The 12,441-nt window shown below is 39.1% G+C and overlaps 1 protein-coding gene across 6 annotated transcripts in view; it reads right to left on the reverse strand.

Moving 5' to 3' along the window:
• The window catches only part of SLC41A2 (solute carrier family 41 member 2), a 141,013-nt gene that overhangs the window by 111,506 nt on the left and 17,066 nt on the right, over window positions 1-12,441 (reverse strand). Inside the window, exon 2 of one of the 6 annotated variants that reach the window (XM_050748473.1) lies at window positions 9,505-9,619. The exons of the other annotated variants lie outside the window; for them this stretch is intronic. The gene's annotated coding sequence lies outside the window, so the exon portion shown is untranslated. The remainder of the gene's footprint in view (window positions 1-9,504; window positions 9,620-12,441) is intronic. 6 annotated transcript variants of the gene reach the window in all.

Raw genomic sequence — 12,441 nt, forward strand, 5'->3', positions numbered from 1 at the left:
CTGAATACTATATAGGGCATTTATTTCACATATAAAATGAGGCTGGAGTCATATTTGTACCTCTGAGATATAAAAACTCATTATAATTGATTTGGGAATATAATCCTTCTTTCATTTAGGAATAAGAAAACTAAAAAGAAATTACAAATATTCATTTAAACCTCCATTTGCAAGCCAGCCAGAAGAAAGCTTGTAATGCACTTATTTATGCCCTGCTCTGTCCATTAATGGTTCTCAGTTGCTCTGGCCCATAATCCCAGGGGAGGTCCCTGACTGGCTGGCCATTCAGTGACTAGAGTCTCTATGAAGACTTTGAACTAAGAGACATGAACACATAACTGTGGCACATCAAAGAGTGATGGGCACTGAAGCTGCAAGGTCACCCACCACCTGACCAGGGAGACAGCCTGACAATTGCTGCCATAGCTGGCAAGGCTTTCCAAGCTATCAGGTGCGTCTCAGAAACACCTAGACCTGTCTTATACTTCTAAGAGCATCCAAGACCAAACAAATGGCACTGATTTGATAAGGGATGGGTGGCCCCAACACCTAACTGGACTGCATTTCTGCCAAGCTAGACTGAGAATTGTTGCTGCTACTATTGCTTTTAATGAAAACTACTATATTCCTTAGTATTTGTTTCCAATGTCTTAGAATATCCAGCTCCTCTCTGGATAGGAAGATCAATAGCAAGGAGTGGCAAAGGGAGAAAGAGAAGCGGCTATGTAGGACATAAGTGGGTGCTAGGGCCTGGCTCATCAATTCTATCACTCACTCACTTTCCTTTCCTCTCTCTTGTGATTATGGAGAGGTCTGGGATCTGGGAATTCCTTCTGGGGAACATTCTTAAAATATAGATTCCAGGACACCAGACCTACTGACTCAGAATGTCTGTGTTTGAGGCCCATAAATTTTTTATTTTTAACTTCTCCATGTGATGATTATGGTGCAGACTTCCTGTGGACTTGAACTGAGACTCTGATGAGTAGATTAAGCACCAGTTCCCATTTTTGCCACTTATAGGCTGGCCAGTATACAGAGAAAGTTGGTGTTTAAAGAAAATCAGATTTGGCCGGGCGCAGTGGCTCACGCCTGTAATCCCGGCACTTTGGGAGGCGGAGGCGGGCGGATCACGAGGTCAGGAGATCAAGACCATCCTGGTTAACACGGTGAAACCCTGTCTCTACTAAAAATACAAAAAAATTAGCCGGGCGAGGTGGCGGGCACCTGTAGTCCCAGCTACTAGGGAGGCTGAGGCAGAAGAATGGCGTGAACGGGGGAGGCGGAGCTTGCAGTAAGCCAAGATGGTGCCACTACACTCCAGTCTGGGAGACAGAGCAAGACTCCATCTCGAAAAAAAGAAAAAAGAAAATCAGATTAATGAAACCAATGGCCAGAGTGAAGCAGAGATGAAACCCTGTAGTCCCAGAAAGAGAGAAAAGAGCAGAGAGCCTTCCAGGTAATGAAAGGCTGAGCTATACATCTGGAACTTAGGAGATCCCCTGCAGCCTTACATGAGTTAGATGGAGTGGGTGCCTGTTCCTTGAACTCATCTACCTTTTTAAAAAGTAGTGAGTATTTCACTGCCCCAGTAGATCTTTAATCAAATAAAAGGCAAAACAAACCCCAAAGGGATTGAGCTATAAGACAGTTCTATTCCACAGGAGGACCAGTGATAGGAAACTTCTTCCTCCTGATGCAGAATTTTCAGGATGATCAAAATGGAAATGCAGAGAAATGTAGGTAAACAAGAAAGAAAGATGACAGTGTCACCATTCAGCCATTCTAAAGTCCAGAAAGCTCAAAATCTGTGCTTTGAAAACCTGACCGACTATCAAAACTAGGTAGAAAAATGGAGAGGAGAGAAAGAAAACAAGGGGGAATTTCCCAAGACCAGTCATCTCAGAATTTCCCAAGATCAGTCATCTCTCAGAATATGTGCAAACATGGCTAAGCACGTAGTCAACACTGAGCGGGCCCGTGGGATCCAGATGCACAGACACATCCAGGTCATACTTTTGCTCCTAGTATTCTTACTTTAGTATAAGCTATTCAGAAGTTTAGATGGAGAGATGGATACTCAACCAAGGATACCATACACAGAGACCATCCAAATGTGTACAAAATTAAAAACAGAGTGCCTCCTGGAAAAAGGAAGCCCTGTAAGTGGAGCTCTGGTCTGGATTTTAGCCCACGCTCTATCCCCTCAGCAAACTCCTTCATGCAGTGCAGAATCTGCATAACATTACACATCAGACTAGGTAGTTGGGTAAAATATGAAACTGTGCTTAAAGGACATAAAACACATATGGTGGACAGATATTTTTTGTTGTTTGCTCAGCATCTTTTCCCAATTCCTTTAGCTAATGTTATCTCCATTACCTATGGTAAATCCATTTCCCTATTCCATGAGATTCTAGTAGGTATATCAATCACAGTACCCTACTCTGCAGACCACAATAATGTCAAGTGGCTCAAAGAGGATCTGAGTCCCTTCCTGGAATTTTATATATTTGCTGCTTACTATTTCCTGAGTGCCCACTAGATGCTGGGGCTACAGTAATGAAACAAATAGGCACAGTTACTGCTCTGATGGATTTTACCTTGCACTTGGAAGGAAAAACAATAATTAGGTAAGCAATTAAATAAAGGAGATAATTTGTGATAAAGGCTACGGAGGAAACAGTTGATTAAACAAAAAATAAATGACTTACAGGGCTATTTCAGAGGGGAAGGCCTTTGCGGGAAGAAAGTTCTCATTTTCCTTTAGAATGACTTAATTCTGAAACTTTCTGTCACAATGTCTTCCTCCTCACAAAGCTCCCTCTACCACCACCACCATCACCACCACTTGGAAGAAAGCCATCTACATGAGAAGAGGACCTACAGAAAGAGGGAATCAGAGCTGAGGTAATGAGAGAGTCCTGACAACATAATTAGAATCTCTATACCATTTAGTTAAAACCCACTCCACTCCTGTTCTTCCCAAGTATAGGCCAATAAATCTCCTTCATTGCTTAAGCTACTCTGAGTCATGTTTCTGTCCTAACAGCTGGGTTTTTTTTTCTGTTTTTAAATAACGCAGTTTGAAAGTGCCAGGAATGACCTTGATACAAGTATATGCCACAGACCACATATCACCATCGTGCATTGAGGAAAATGTGGGCTTTTAAAAATTTTATCCTTCTTTTTATCTGGTTAATGAATAATTATCAGTTATTTCAATGCTTGTTTATTGACAAGGTCTATTATCTCCTTAAGGATTCCTTAAACTTTCTTCCTTTAACTAAATAAATCACCTGTTATAAACTCTTCTTGCTGAATAACGAATTACAATCAAAATAGCTTTGCGAGTAATCCTAAGCAAAAAGAACAAATCTGGAGGCATCACATTACCTGTCTTCAAACTACACTATAAGGATATAGTAGGCAGGGTGCAGTGGCTCATGCCTGCAATCCCAGCATTTTGGGAGGCCGAGTCAGGAGAACTACTTGAGCCCAGAAGTTGGAGACCAGCTTGAGCAACAAGGCAAAACATTGTCTCTACAAAAAATACAAAAATTAGCTGGGCGTGATGGTGTGCACCTGTAGTCCCAGCTACATGGGAGGCTGAGGTGGGAGAAGCACTGGAGCCCTGGAGGTCAAGGCTGCAGTGAGCTGTAATTGCCTCATTGCTCTCCAGCCTGGGTGACACAGTGAGACTTTTGTCTCAAAAAGAAGAAAAAAAAAATATATAGTAACCAAAACGGCATGATACTGGTATAAAAGTAGATAAATAGACCAAAGGAAGAGAATAAAGAACCCAAAAATAAAGCCAAATACAACCAACTGATATTCAAGAAGCACACAAAAACATAAATTGGGAAAAGCACATTCTGTTCAATAAACAGTGCTGAGAAAATTAGACAGCCACATGTAGAAGAATGAAACTGGATCCCTCTCTCTCACCATATACAAAAATTAACTCCAAATGGATTAAAGACTTAAATCTAATACCTAAAGCCACAAAAATTGTAGAAGAAAACCTAGGAAAAAACTCTTCTGGGCATTCGTGTAGGCAAATAACTTATGGCCAAGACCCCTAAAAGCAAATGCAATAAAAATAAATAAGTAAATGAGACATAATTGAATGAAAAAGCTTTTGCAGAGCCAAAGAAACAATCACAAGAGTAAACATAACCTACAAATGGGAGAAAACATTTGCAAATTATGCAGCCCACAAAGGACTAATATCCAGGATCTACAAGGAAGTCAAATCAGCAAGAAAAAAAACAAACGATTCCATCAGAAAGTAGGTAAATGACATGAATAGACACTTCTCAGAAGAAGACATACAAATGGCCAACAAACATATTTAAAAAGTGCTCAAAATCACTAATCATCAGGGAAATGCAAATTAAAACCACAATGAAATGCCACCTAACCCCAGCCAAAACTGCCATTATTAAAGTGTCAATAAACAATAGATGTTATCACGGATGTGGTGAAAAGAGAATGTTTACATACTGCTGGTGGGAATGTAAATTTGTACAGCCTCTATGGAAAACAGCATGGAGAGTTCTTAAAGAACTAAAAGTGGATCTACCACCATTCGATTCAGCAATCCCACTACTGGGTATCTACCCAAAGGAAAAGAAGTCATCAAATCAAAAAGACACCTGCACACATATGTTTATCTGTTTATTACAGCACAACTCACAACTGCAAAGATACGGAACCAACCTAAGTGCCCATCAATGAATTAGTGGATAAAGAAAATAAACATAAATATAAATATATACATATACACACACACACACACACACACACCATGAAATACTGCTCAGTCATAAAAAAAGAACAAAAGAATGTCTTTTTGCAGCAACTTGGATGGAGCTAGAGGCCATTATTCTAAGTGACATAACTCAGGAATGGAAAACCAACTACTGCATGTTCTTAGTTTTAAGTATGGGTATGCAAACGCATACAGAGGGGTATAATGGACACTGGAGACTCAAAAAGGGGGAGGGTGGGAGGAGGGTAAAGGACAAAAACTACCTGTTGGGTACAATGCACACTACTTGAGTGATGGGTGCGCTAAAATCCCAGACTTCACCACTATACAATTCATCCATGTAGCCCAAAACTACTTGTACTCGTAAAGCTACTAAAAAAAAAAAAAAAAAAATTGTTTAAGTTTTATGGTCGATTTAAAATGGGCATTGTGCATATATACCACAAAATTAAAATCATTTGTTCTGTATTTGTTATCCATCAATCCATCAATGAATGGGAAAAAAAAGTAAATTTTAAAAAAAAGGAAATAAAATTGGGCAGTTTCCACTGGCTTTAATGTGCTTAAAGAGTGCCATTGAGATATTTATCTCTAGCTACTTTAATAAGTTATACTAATCTGATAGTAGCATAGTGGGGAAGAACCAGTGTCTTTAGAACTCCTAGTATTCTTACTTCAATATAAGCTATTCAGAAACTTACGTGGCTTAGGTTTAAATTCTGGACTCTCTTTGTAAACTATAAAGCAACAAATGCTTAGAAGAAAAGATCCACTACTTTATTCCTTAACAGCCAATATTTGTACAAGAGAGATGTTTAGAGAAAAAGAAAAAAGAGCATCTACAACCGGTACAGAAAGTAGAGTGGTTAAAATCGTGGCTTGGGATTCTATCTGCACTCCCATGTTCATTTCGGTATTGTTCACAATATCCAAGATATGGAAGCAATCTAGGTGTTCATCAACAGATGAATCGATAAATACAATGTGGTTTATAAACTACAATGAAATACTATTCAGCTTTAAAAAGTAAGAAAATTCTGTAATTCTTGACAACATGGGTGAAACCAGAGGACATTATGCTAATTGAAATAAGCTAGGCACAGAAAGAAAAATATTGTACTTATGTGGAATCTGAAAAAGTTGATATCTTAAAAACAGAGAGCAGACAGGTGGTTACAATGGGTGGTGGGGAGGAGGAGGAATGGGGAAAGGAAAGTTGTTGATCAAAGGGTATAAAGTTTTAGTTCCCGGGAGAGACAGTTTTTGGTTTATTGTTTGTTTTGAGACGGAGTTTCATTCTTGCTGCCCAAGCTGGAGTGCAATGGTGCAATCTTGGCCCACTGCAACCTCCACCTCCCGGGTTCAAGCAATTCTCCTGCCTCAGCTTCCTGAGTAGCTGGGATTACAGGGGCACGCCACCATGCCCGGCTAATTTTTTGTATTTTTAGTAGAAATGGGGTTTCACCATGTTAGCCAGGATGGTCTCAAACCCCTGACGTCAAGTGATCCGCCCTCCTCAGCCTCCCAAAGAGCTGGAATTACAGGCATGAGTCGCCGCGCCTGGCCTGGAAGAGTAAGTTTTGGTGATCTATTGCACTGTATGTTGACCACAGTTAATAATATATTCTATGTTTCAAAATGCCAAAAAATATATATATATAGATTTTCAATATTCTCACCACACACACACAAAAAAATGATGTCAGTGAGGTGATGTATATGTTAGTTATCTCAATTGAATATTTTCTATAATGTATACATAGATCAAAATATCACATTACATATCATATAGTTATTACTTATTAAAAATAAATAAAATTTAAGAATTATCTAAATTGCTCATGTACTGTCAATAAAAAGATGAAGCATGATTCAAAAATCTTAGATTCAGTTGGATGTAACAAATGTTGTTATTTACTGGTCTTGTTCCAAAGACTCTTTAGGTGCTACGGGCAGACAACACAAAGGCCACTCTGACCACGGTTATACACTGCATAACATTTTGGTCAAGGATGGACCACATATATGATGGCGGTCCCATAAAATTATAATGGAACTCAAAAATTCCTATTGCCAGCCTGGGCGTAGTAGCTCATGCCTGTAATTCCAGCATTTTAGGAGGCTGTGCTAGGCGGAGCCCTTGAGGCCAGGAGTTTGAGACCAGCCTGGCCAACATGGCGAAACCCTTTCTCTAGTAAAAATACAAAAATTAGCTGGGCATGAAGGCACATGTCTGTAATCCCAGTTACTCGGGAGGTCGAACCATGAGAATTGGTTGAACTTAGGAGGCAGAGGTTGCAGTGAGCCAAGATCGTACCACTGCACTCCAGCCTAGGCAACAGAGCGAGACTCTGTCTCAAAAAAAAAAAAAAAATTCCTGTTGCCTAGTGACATCGAAGTTGTCAAAATGTATGTCATAGCATGAGGCATTAGCCACACGTTTGTGGTGACACTGGTATAAATAAACCTACTGTGCTGCCAGTCATATAAAAGTATAACGCAGACAGTTACGTATATATAGTACATAATATTTGCCAATGATAATAAATAATGGTTCTGTTACTGGTTTATGTATTTACTATACTATACCTTTTATATTATTTTAGCATGTATACCTGCTCCTTTGTGTGCTACTGGCCCAGAAAACCTTGCAGTGGGGCAAGATGGAAGGTGGAAGACAGTGATAGTGATGTTCTTGACCCTATGGAGGCCTATGCTAAGGTGTGTGTGTATTAGTCCATTTTCATGCTACTGACAAAGACATACCCAAGACTGGGCAATCTACAAAAGAAAGAGGTTTAGTTGGACTCACGTGGCTGGGGAGGCCTCACAATCATGGCAGAAGGCAAGGAGGAGAAAGTCACATCTTACATGGATGGTGGCAGGCAAAGAGAGAGCTTGTACAGGGCAATTCCCATTTTTGAAAAACCATCAGACTTCGTGAGACCCATTCACTCTCATCAGAATGGCGCAGGAAAGACCTGCCCCCATAATTCAGTCGCCTCCCACTGGGTCCCTCCCACAACACGTAGGAATTATGGGAGCGACAAGATGAGATTTGGCTGGGGACACAGAGCCAAACTGTATCAGTGTGTGTCTTAGATTTTAATTAAAAAGTTTTAAAAAGTAAAAGAAAAAAAACAAAAATTGAAAAAAGTATATAAAGAAACAAAGAAGGAAAATATTTTGTGCAGCTGTACAATGTGTGTGTGTTTTAAGCTAAATATTGTTACAAAAGAGTCAATATTTTTAATATTTAAGGTTTATAAAGTAGAAATGTTACAGGCTGGGTGCGGCGGCTCATGCCTGTAATCCCAACACTTTGGGAGGCCAGGGTGGGAGTTTTCCTTGAGCCCAGGAGTTCAAGATTACAGTGAGCTACGATTGTGCACTGCACCCCAGTGGATGACAGAGCAAGACCCTGCCTCTAAACAATTATTTAAATTAAAATTCAAACAATGAAAAATTAAAAGTTACAGTAAGCTAGAGTTAGTTTAATATTAACAAAGAAAAATATTTTTGTACATTTTATGTAGCCTAAGTGTGTTTATAAAGTCTACAGTAGTGCACAGTAATGTCCTGGCCCTTCACATTCACTCACCCCTCACTTACTGACTCACCCAGCGCAAATTCCAGTACTGAAAACTCCATTCATGGTAAGTGCCCTATACAGGTGTATCATTTTTTATTTTTTTCTACTGTTTTTACTATACGTTTTCTATTTTTAGATACACAAATACCATTGTATAACAACAGGTTTGTACAGCATGTTACTGTACAGTAGCCTAGGAGCAATAGGCCATACCATACAGCCTTGGTGTGTGGTAGGCTCTACCATCTAGGTTTGTGTTAGCATACTCTATGATCACGCAGCAATGAAATGCATCTAACAACACGTTTCTCAGAATTTATTCCCATCGTTAAGCCCTTCATGAAGTGATGCATGACTGTATTTAGTGCCTTAGATTCTTGGTATCAAAGTGTGGTCTCGCGTCCAATGGCATGGCATCAACTGGGAGACTAAGAAATGCAGGACCTCAGTCAGCTCTCATCCCAACTCAACCTCCTGGATAGAAATCTGCACTTTAAATGGTATCCCAAAGGATTTGTGTTACTTTGAGAAGCACCTCCTGATACATTCAAAAAGGAATCTGATTTATACCTAATATACCAGACATTTGATATTATCAGGTTTTCAAGCGTGAACAAGGATGTACGCAGTGGTAATGCATACAGCCCTACTTGTGCAAGTATAAACTGCCAAAACCACTTTGGAAAACAATTTGGCATTATCTACCGAAACTGAGAGGCATGTACCCCACAATCCAGCATTTTCATCCTTAAATCCCTGCCCTAAGGAAATACACACTACGCCGGAAGACACATGAAAGAATGTTCTTGGTAGCATTATTCATACTAGAAAAAAAAAGGAATTAATCTATGAGAAAGGATAAATTGTGGCATATCAATACAACGTAATATAAAAATAAGGTTATGATAAACACACATTTCAAGAGAGTGCTTACATTTGGTGAAGTGATACAAAAGCACCCAGGAGGTTACAAAGGTATTGGTTATATTTTTTAAGTTTGGTGGTAGGTACCTAGTGCTTATTATTGTTTTTCAAATTGTGCATATACAAGACTGCTTCAATGTGATTGATACTGTGATGGATGTTATTATTACTCCCCATTATTGCTCCCCTCCTGCAGGAGGATTCTTGTCCCTACCTGTTGCCATGTTATTTGCAGGGACTATAGGAGAATTATACTTCCTCATCTGCAATAGCATCAGGTTTGGCCATGGGACTCCCTTTAGCCAACAGAATAAGAGCATCAGCAACACCTACAAACAGAAACAATTCAGCTATGTCTCTTTATCATGAGAATGGCATGTCGTAGGCAGTTGCTGCTTCTTCAGACTGGGTCCCAAGACAAAGACACATGGAGAGATACAGCGACCACAGCCACCCCACATCAATCCACAGGCTACACATAACAGGAGAAAGAAATAAAGCTTTGTCCCGGAAAGCCACTGAGAGTTTGGAATTGTTTGTTACCACAGCATAATCTAACAAAAGCTAACTTAAAAAGTGTATGTCTTAAAAAGTAATCTGACCCATAGATTCCTATCCATTTTAGTTTAGAAGAGTCTCTCTGACATACTGAGCACTTAAAGGTTCCAGTCTATGGTCAAGGAGTTTTAAAACACTGGCTTCCAAACATTTGAATCTCAAAAACGTAAATTTCCTCCGAAATTTTACAAAGTCATAAAACAGTCTTTTCCTAAAAAATGAGCATACATTTTAATGCCAAAATATAGAAAGGACAAAATCTCAGACTAAAGGGCAGTCCTTTTCATCGAACACATTTACATTTATGGAAAAGTTCATTTCATGTTCCCTGCGAGAGCTTTGTCATAGTTTACCACTGGTTTATAGAGTCATGTCAGGGAATCACTGACTTAAAAGAAAATAAGATCAGACGCTCCTTATGAATTCAACTTTACTTACAAAAATAAAAAAGGTTCTTGCTCTGTCACTCAGGCTACAGTGCAGTGGTACAATCATAGCTCACTGAAGCCTCAAACTCCTGGGCTCAAGTGATCCTTGCACCTCGGCCTCCCAAGTAGCTAGGACTATAGGTGCAAGACACCACACCCAGCTAATTTTTAAATATCTTGTAGAGACAGGGTCTTGCTATGTTGCCCAGGCTGGTCTCAAACTCCTGGCCTCAAGTGATCACTTCCTCCTGCCTATACCTCCCAAAGTGCTGATATTACAGGCATGAGCCACCGTGCCCAGCCATAAAATTGCTTTTTTAAAAAAGTAAAGAAAATGAAGTATATTGTATGTGTGTGGATTTACCAAACCAGAATCTTGGAGAAACTCTGCCTATTGCACTGAAAGAGGCATTCTATTCCATTGCAAAAGTTAAATAACAATGCTTAGGAAATCTAGCAGAGCTGAGAGTCAGGAGACACAGGTCATTCTTAATTACTAAGGAAGGTATTAAATTGGAGTTTAATGTTTTGTTTTCTTCCCACAACAATAAAAGAAGAAGTTCTAATGCAATCTATTACCAGTAATTATTTCATTTAGTTGAAAATCCCAACTTGTTGAGCAGGTATGTATATTTATATAAACATACTAAAATCCATGGTACTATCACACACACACACACTCACACACACATACAGACACACCCAGAAATTGACTCTTTATGGTCATTATATATTCTTACTTTTGCCACTCTGCAAGTGTTCTTTTCATTTTTTCTTTATACCTCCTCTCTTTCTGTTTGCTATTTTTTTTTAAAGGCTCACCTCTAAAATGGAATGAAAGTATCTGAAAGTATCTCCCTTTTTTTTTTTTTTTTTTTTTTTGCTAAAATACATAGTTAGCTCCTAGCAGGGCATGGTAGTTTGTTCATGCCTGTAATCCCAGCACTTTGGAGGGCCAAGGCAGGTGGATCACCTGAGGTCAGGAGTTCGAGACTAGCCTGACCAATAGGGTGAAACCCCATCTCTACTAAAAATACAAAAAATTAGCTGGGCATGGTGGTAGACACCTGTAGTCCCAGCTACTTGGGAGGCTGAGGCAGGTGAATTGCTTGAACCCGGGAAGCAGAGGTTGCAGTGAGCCGAGATCATACCACTGCACTCCAGCCTAGACAACAAAGCAAGACTCCATCTAAAAAACAGTAAAAATTAAAAAAAATTAAAAATAAGAAAAGTTAGCTCCTAAGAAAAATCTTGACTTTTTTGCTTAACCTAGAAACTTTCCACTGAAACTGAATTCAAGAACTCACATAGGTTTAATTTAGGAAACAGACAGTGATGTCAAACTTTCTTAACAAGTTGGGGAACATGGAAGAGAGGTGAAAGGACAATTAACTGTCATGTCAGTAACACTGAATTGCTGTAAACTGGATGGTCCTGAATTATCTGCACAAATACGAGCGCTTGAGACATCACAGACACAATTTAGCTACTGATACCCCAAAGCTAGCTGATTCCATAAAACAATTGCTCAGTTCTAGGGTTGCCCACTGATAGAAAAGAATAATGTCATAACATTTATCAATCCTAAAGTTTCTACATGCCTAAACATTTGTAAAGGATTTGTTTAAGCCTACAGAAGAAATAACAGATACATTGAATAAATCCTCTATATAATAAATCCTCAATACATCTAAAATAATTTTTGAAATAAAACCAGACCCAGAGCCACTGATTTTGTTCTCAGAATCACAACCCTCAACTCCAGCCTCCCAAAAAAAATTAATATAAATTTTTAAAGGAATTTTTATTTGGAAGAAGGATACATCAGAAGCAAGCCAATCAATCAACTCAAACACAATCCAGTTAAACCAACTCGTAACTGAGAAAATATTGACAGAATAAATATGCTACGTGTCCAAAGACCTAAGTAGATTGCATAAACAGAGTACAGTTCATTCTATCAGTTAGATTATATCTAGCTCCTATCAAACCAGGCGACTGAAAAGTGAAAAATATCAAATAGTTAATGCATGTGGGGCTTAAAACCTAGATGATGGGTTGATAGGTACAGCAAATCACCATGGCACACGTAAACCTATGTAACAAAACTGCACCTTCTGCACATGTCTCCCAGAACTTAAATTAAATTTTAAAAAGTGAAAAAT

The sequence above is a fragment of the Macaca thibetana genome, chromosome 11 (genome assembly GCF_024542745.1).
Source record: "Macaca thibetana thibetana isolate TM-01 chromosome 11, ASM2454274v1, whole genome shotgun sequence".
Lineage (NCBI taxonomy): Eukaryota > Metazoa > Chordata > Mammalia > Primates > Cercopithecidae > Macaca > Macaca thibetana.